The sequence below is a fragment of the Chironomus tepperi genome, unplaced genomic scaffold (assembly GCF_022539635.2).
Source record: "Chironomus tepperi strain 1889 unplaced genomic scaffold, CSIRO-AGI_Ctep_v1 contig_445, whole genome shotgun sequence".
In the NCBI taxonomy this organism is placed as follows: Eukaryota; Metazoa; Arthropoda; class Insecta; order Diptera; family Chironomidae; genus Chironomus; species Chironomus tepperi.
In genome coordinates, this window is record NW_027226567.1 from 695,734 (window position 1) to 702,790 (window position 7,057).

The 7,057-nt window shown below is 28.8% G+C and overlaps 1 long non-coding RNA gene across 2 annotated transcripts; it reads right to left on the reverse strand.

Moving 5' to 3' along the window:
* Nucleotides 1–2,737: 2,737 nt before the first annotated feature.
* LOC139098270 (uncharacterized) lies at nt 2,738–5,053 on the reverse strand. Of its 2 annotated transcripts, none has more exons than XR_011545166.1 (2): nt 4,932–5,053; nt 2,738–3,040 (listed from the first exon to the last, which is right to left on the reverse strand). It is a non-coding gene; the product is annotated as an uncharacterized lncRNA (long non-coding RNA). The 2 variants fall into 2 exon arrangements; XR_011545165.1 differs by having other exon boundaries at nt 2,738–3,106; nt 4,932–5,045.
* Between the last annotated feature and the right edge of the window lie 2,004 nt (nt 5,054–7,057).

Here is a 7,057-nt window from a genome sequence, read left to right on the forward strand (position 1 = left end):
TCCATCTAAAACACAGGAAATTCAGGTCTACGCATCAAAAACGCAGCAAATACAGTCTTGCGGTTTTGGCCAAGCTCGATTTTATTGTTGGACCATCTAACTAAATATTCAGACATATCTCTCAAGACTGTCTACATTTTTCTATGAAATGTCACTTGTTTTTGTCGTGTCCGTTAGCTTTTTGCTAATTGCTACTCAAAATATTGCTAAATAATTTGATTATCCATGACATTTGCAATAAGATTTGAAAAAAATATTTGACATGCTAAATCAGTTTTAATTTTCCTGTGTCCGATTTGAACTGACTTCCTTTTCCAATCATCGAATGTTATGGACTGTTGCCACGCTATATCATATAAGTGTTGCCTGCTAATGTCATTTAAATTGTAGTCTCCTTTGACTTTTAAAAGTAATTATGCTGAATTTCCAATTTTGTTCATTAAGAAATAAAGTTTTTCTACCCTGATAAAATGAGCGCTCGATTCGTTAAGCTTTACATTCATTTCTTATGATTGTACGAATACTAAGCAAATAAATAAATCTTTATGCCCTTGTCATCTCACATATCTGCACTTTCGTTTTCGTTAAATATTTTTTCACTAGTTTGTATATATGATAAATTTACAATCGCAGTAGTTGGACATTAATTTGCTTACTGCACCCACCATCGATCATCGAACTTTCTGCATTATTTCAATTTTTTTTTTATTTATTCATTATTCTTTTAATTTTATTAAATTTATTTTTCGCGGTTACTCAAAATTACGTAAGTCAACAGAGATTCAGGTACAAGTTATTTTTCTTATTTCATTTAAAGAAATCAATTTATTTCGAGTCTCATGACAGATGTGGAACTTTTGTTGATAAAAATTACTTCACTTACCATTAATAAACTTTCCATTTTGTTTTCTTTCTTCTATGGCTCATGTATCATGCCGAAATGCTAAGACAAGATCGGACACGACCTTGTGAGGTAATTTTCACACAACGGCAGCATAAATATGTGGATATACATAAATGAGTTATTTCCTTATCAACATTCAATGATATGTAAAAAATTTTAACAGCTCAATAACTTTCATTACCATGAGAAATTGAAGATTAAAAGCATTAGTTGAAGTAATATCCTATTAATAGCTCACCTGTAAGTATAAATCATATGTCAGATGAAAAATCAAAGTGTTAAGTAAGTATGTACATTGTATACATAAAATATTTTTTTTTCCTACTACGATGACTGCAATTCATTGCAACGCATTACCTGCAATACATACTCCAACCATTTACAGCTCCGTACTGTTGCTGTAAATAACACAGCGTAGACATGAACGAAAGGGAAATTTTTTTTTCTTCTTTCGTGTACGGCTTTTTTTATTAAATTAATTATTGTTTGTATACAGTTTGTTCGGGAAGCTTCTTAATAATCTGATCTAATTAGTGGTTCTTGCCATGATAAGTAATATTTATACTGATTAATGAGTTAGTTCAATGAAGCTATGCGTGATTAAATCGCAATTTAAAATTTGAGATGGAAATGATTTAATTCTAGAAATGTAAACAAACAATTTGAATTTTAAATGACCGTTAAATCATCAAATTCAAACTAAAATACAGAAATGCGCTTTAAATGCATTCCTCACAACTTTTTTTCAGTCAATTTGCTCGTCGATATGCGTATCATGTAATAATCGTACAAAACTAAACTGGATTACTTTTTCATATTTTTCTTATTACAACCATTGTCGATGTGAAGAAGAGGAAAAAAATAAATGTAAATAAATAGCAATGAACTAGCCTCTCTTTATGGTCATGTCTCGGACGTATATCATATACATTACTACAAACATGTATATACACAACTGCGGATCAGGTTTCCCGAAATATATATAAACATATATGAGATCAATAATTACAGCATGTCGCGCAATAGGAAAGTGAAATTACGAATGAAGTAAGAGATCTTTTTTTTCTTCTGTAGATACAGTGAGCAGCAAGCGAGAATAATGTGCAGAAATAGTCAACAAAAAATAAAGTTTTTTGCATTTGCCTTAGAAGAGAAAGAAACTAGTGCAAAATTTTGTGATTCTGAGGGCTGAAGTGGTTGCGGCGCTTTTTGGAGTTAGTCCATTTGGGCATGAAGAAGTCATTTTTGAGAGCTGCTGTCGATTGTGACTAAATATCTCTAGCAGCCAAAGAGATCACAAGGTAAACTTGTGCGCTTTGCCTGTTAGGACATCATCCATCGGTCCATTATAGTCAAGTAAAAGACAAAAAAACTGACAAAATTTAGTATTTCATGCATGCCACCCAAAGCTAAGCCTTCACTGATACCAAATTCCGCTAAAAAATCTCCCATTTTATCATACACAGGAAACTTCAATCTGCTTTCTTCGTCTCAAATGGTCAATTTAGTAGATTAAGATTAGACATACCAAATATCGAATATTAGCTTAATAAATCATTTTATCTGTGATTAATTGTAGTCGTTGCGCACATGATCCCAGTGATTACTTAATAATGGTGACTTTTTCGACACATATCAATTTGTTATGGTCTAATTGAGATGACGACGACGATCAGACGACAATAGATTGGAAGGGTGCAGCTTATAGCACTTATAAAGTACATTATGCTAGGTGAAAGCCCAATCAATTATGAATACTTAACTGTCGATTTAAACGCATGAAAAAATGTCTCAAATAAATATAAATGCACAATTTTCAGTCATTACGAATAATTTAAATAGTGATCATAACTCCTTCACATTTATTCTCTTGTTTCTTTTATGCTCACATTCTGTATCATTCACCTTATGTTATGTTGCTAGTTGCTGGCTGCTGCTGCCGCTTCTGTGATTATTATTACATTTTTTCACCACAAAGCATGTGCCATTTGGTGAGAGAAAGAGATTTTTATTCAGTGACCATGAGAGAAATTGAGAAGAAATTTTGGTGAGTTTATGTTTTCTTTCACGTGCTGTATGTTACCTCTTGTTTATTACTGCTGGTACCGTCGTCGTTGTCATGGAGCGGGGAAAAATCTTTAATATAGAGCAGTGAAATTACTTAAACTGGATCATTTTTCGTTTAGCTCTTGAATCGTTAATCTCGCGAAAAAAAAAAGAAAATAAAAAAAAGTTTTTCCTTTCATTTTTAATGTCATTTTGCATGATCGGTTGTTGGTGAATGAAGTTAAAATAAATTTAAGTAAAAGAAATATTGTGAAAAAGACAGACAAGAATAAATAAAGTGAAAAATTAATGAAAATATGAAAAAAGGATTAAATTTTAATTAAAAGTTACAAAAAAGTATTAAAAACATGACTAGTGTTATAAAGGTAAAAAAGTTAATTAATTTCCTGAGACAATCTTCATTGAGTTTATATAAAAATGCAGTTAAATAAATTAAAAGCAGTAGCTTCAAAGGATCAAAAGTCGATTATTATAAGTTTTATGTGGTTTTGTGAAAACGATTGAGAATATAAGTGCGGTAGTTTTGAAAAAGCTCAAATTAATACAAATTAATTTACTTTAGGTTTGATAAGTCGGTAAAATTAAGAAAAAAACGTGTAAAATTCAATTTAATTTTATGAATTAGAACAAGAAAAGTTAAAAAAAAATTCAATTTCATAAATTGCAAGATTTTTAAATGAAACTTAAACAAACTGAAAATGTCTCATTAGTCACATTAATTTTAATTTTTCACATAAAATTTGCAAAATTTGTGATATTTTAAATTCCAAAATATTGTAAAAATCGTTAAAAATTACAAATTTTAAAACAGTGTCTGACCCTGCATTAATTTCATAAAATTATCGATAGATTTTGTACCAAATCACTTCATTGAAAATTCAGCAATTAAAATGCAATTTAACATAAATTTTTCCATGAATCTATGAAAACAAATCATTAAAAACATTAAGAGTATTTATATTTTTAACTAAATTATTTCCATTCCAATCGCTTTAAATGAAATTGCTCGTAATCTCATTATTCTTAAAAGTCTTAATAATTTCACAAAATCTCTAATAAAATAAAATAAATACCGAATTAAAGACTCAAAACAATATTATTGGTTATTTTCACATTATCATGCATGATTAAAACTTGCAAATTATTTTCGAATTTGCATATAAATTTCAATGGCTCCATGTAAGTTAAATCAATAATCATTCAATAAGTGCATCAAAACACGCTTAAATGGTTGCCGAAAAATACAAATTAGCACAATTAACATCTTTAAAATATGTCGTAAGCCTTTAACGTTGTTAATTGATATTGGAAAAAAATGTTTTAATTTAATTATACAAATTTAAATGATATTCTTGGCTACAGACAAGTTGACTCTATAGTCAATCTTCAGATTTTGTTGAAACAATTAATGGAATATTGTTAATTAGTCAACTCAAACAACTTTTTGATCTAAATAAATATTAAAATCATTCAAAAATGTCGTCAAATTTGCTGCATGCGCGGATTCAATTAAGATTCTGACTTAAATAAGAACATTCGTCAAATGTCAATAATTTTCATGATTTATGCGTTAAATTCACCTTGAATAATTAAATTAATACGATATTAATCGTTAAAAATGCCATGACTGTTGAATTTTTGCTAATTATAATATTTAATGATAAATAAATCAATACTTAATTGCGCATGCCAAAAAACAGATCATAGTCAATTAAATTACTGCAAATAATTGAAAAAAATAACAAAATATTCAATGCTTCCAATTACATTAGCTACCATAAAAGCTAATAATGTGAGGAGAAATGGATGAAAGTTTTAAGCCACACACAAAAAAAAAACAAGGCACAACAAAATGTCAATCAATTGACTAATCCACTTTAACACTTAATTGAACTCACATAAGAGGATGAATGAAGAGAATGACTTGACGGTGTTATTGTGATCGGAGATTTAAACGCACTTTATGCTATAGTTGAATTGTAATAATTGTTATTATGTTGACTAATGCATAATAAGCTAGAGTGTTGAGCCGGAATTCCGATTTACTTAAGACAATATGTTCGAAATCGACACGAATTTTATGAGGAGTCGAGTAACTCAAGTCCTGATCCAAACTGACTTTTCCCTACTAAATTCAAATTAACTTTGACTTCTACTTAAGGAAATATACTAGATTTTTGGACATTCTACTGGAAGCAGTAAGAAGTTAAGTTCAAATCTTGTTTGTTGCAAAAATTGGGGAATTTTGAATCCTACACAACAAAATGAATACAATACAAATAAATGTAACCACAAAACCAATAAATGCTTAGCAAATCATCCATAAAACATGTCCATCTTTGAAATAAACCCACAATTCTCTCACAACAATCGCAAACTTGAACTTGAAAAGAGAAAAAGAATTGAAATGAATGCAGTAAATAATGTTTTCTATGCAAGCGACATAACAGCGATATATGTAAGAATCGTGCATTTAATTTAAACATTCACATAAAAAAATAAAGTTCACGATATTCAAAAAGCAACAAGCAATTTGATGTGAGTGAAAACAAAGAGAAATGTTGACGAAAACGAGGTGCATGATCGACATTAAATGGAAATAAATTAACTAAGAAAATATTTTAATTTGTCAGTCAATAGTGTCAGTTTTGATGACTATTTTCGTTACTTCAATTAACTGGACTTGCACTTAACAAAGTTTTCGTGAAACTTTCCGATTTCCTACTCTAGATTTACAATTTTTGTTAGTAAGTGCATCAAATTTAACTTTATTTTATGTAACAGATTTGGATCTAAAAAATCTATAAATTTTACAAAAGTCTATTATTAATTCCAACAAATTACTTCATCATGAAGTTTACTTTCATCTTATGGGTTTATTAAATTTTATGCTAGTTTTAAAATATCCATATTTATCTCTCTTTTCTATCTTGTTAAACGTTAATAATTTTCACACAGAGTTTATTGCATTATTAAGTCATTAACTTAAATATCTTAACATTCACATGGAAGTCATTTCCAGCGGATGAAAAATGATAGATAAATATTTATACTTTACACGACATTGAAAGGCCTTTTGTTATGTTTATGATCGTGCGCAAATTGCTGAATCGATCTCAATTTAAGTGATCTTAAGCAATTGAATTGGGTCTTTTGTGATGCTTTATGGACATGTCATTATTAAATTTGTTTGATTTTGATCATGTTTGAGGTTTTGACAATGGCATTTTTGATTTTATTTTGTAATTTTAAGATTGTAATGTTTGATCTGAATTAGAATTAAATTCACAATCCTTCAAGAAGTTCCAAACTCAATTGATGAAACGTACCCAAATTCCTTACGTAAATTGAGTCTTAATTAATCAAAAAATAAGTCATATGATACACAAATGTTACAAAGAATTGACTGCTGGATGTTAGATCCTATTGAGAAATTAAATGAACATGTGGATTCAGTGTAAATTACACAAAAGGATATTGACAAGAATTATTTTATTAACATTAATTAGACTTCATTATAATGTTAAATATCCAATTATTTCTAGTGCAGTAGCGAAAATCCCCGAATATTAATTGTCTGATAATTGAAGCTTCAGAAGAAAATTGAATGAAGACTTCAAAAATTCCCCTGATTCTCACAAAGAAGTTAAAAATCAATTCTTAGTGTAGTTTCCTACTCCATATATATATCTGAACTGATATATGCACATTTATATCTGATAATTGATTTTTAATTGCTCATTCTGAGCCTGGATCGTATGACAAAACAGCACGACTCTCCAATATCTCAATTATATAAATCCCAATTATAAAAATATTAGAATATATATGAAAGATGCATTTATTGATAAAATAAATAGTCAATTACGACTTATTTGCTTCAAAAACCCCAATTTGGAAAAAAATAAACTTCTTCCATGTTTATTTAATAAAAAATCCCGGAAAATAAATTAGATAATATTCATTGACGTTTAGAATCTCCAGTAGGAGTGATAAATGCAAAAACTAATTCAAATATTGTGCACAATACCAAATAAATTGAATAAATCTGATTACAAATTGGAAAATATCACGTACTGATTGATC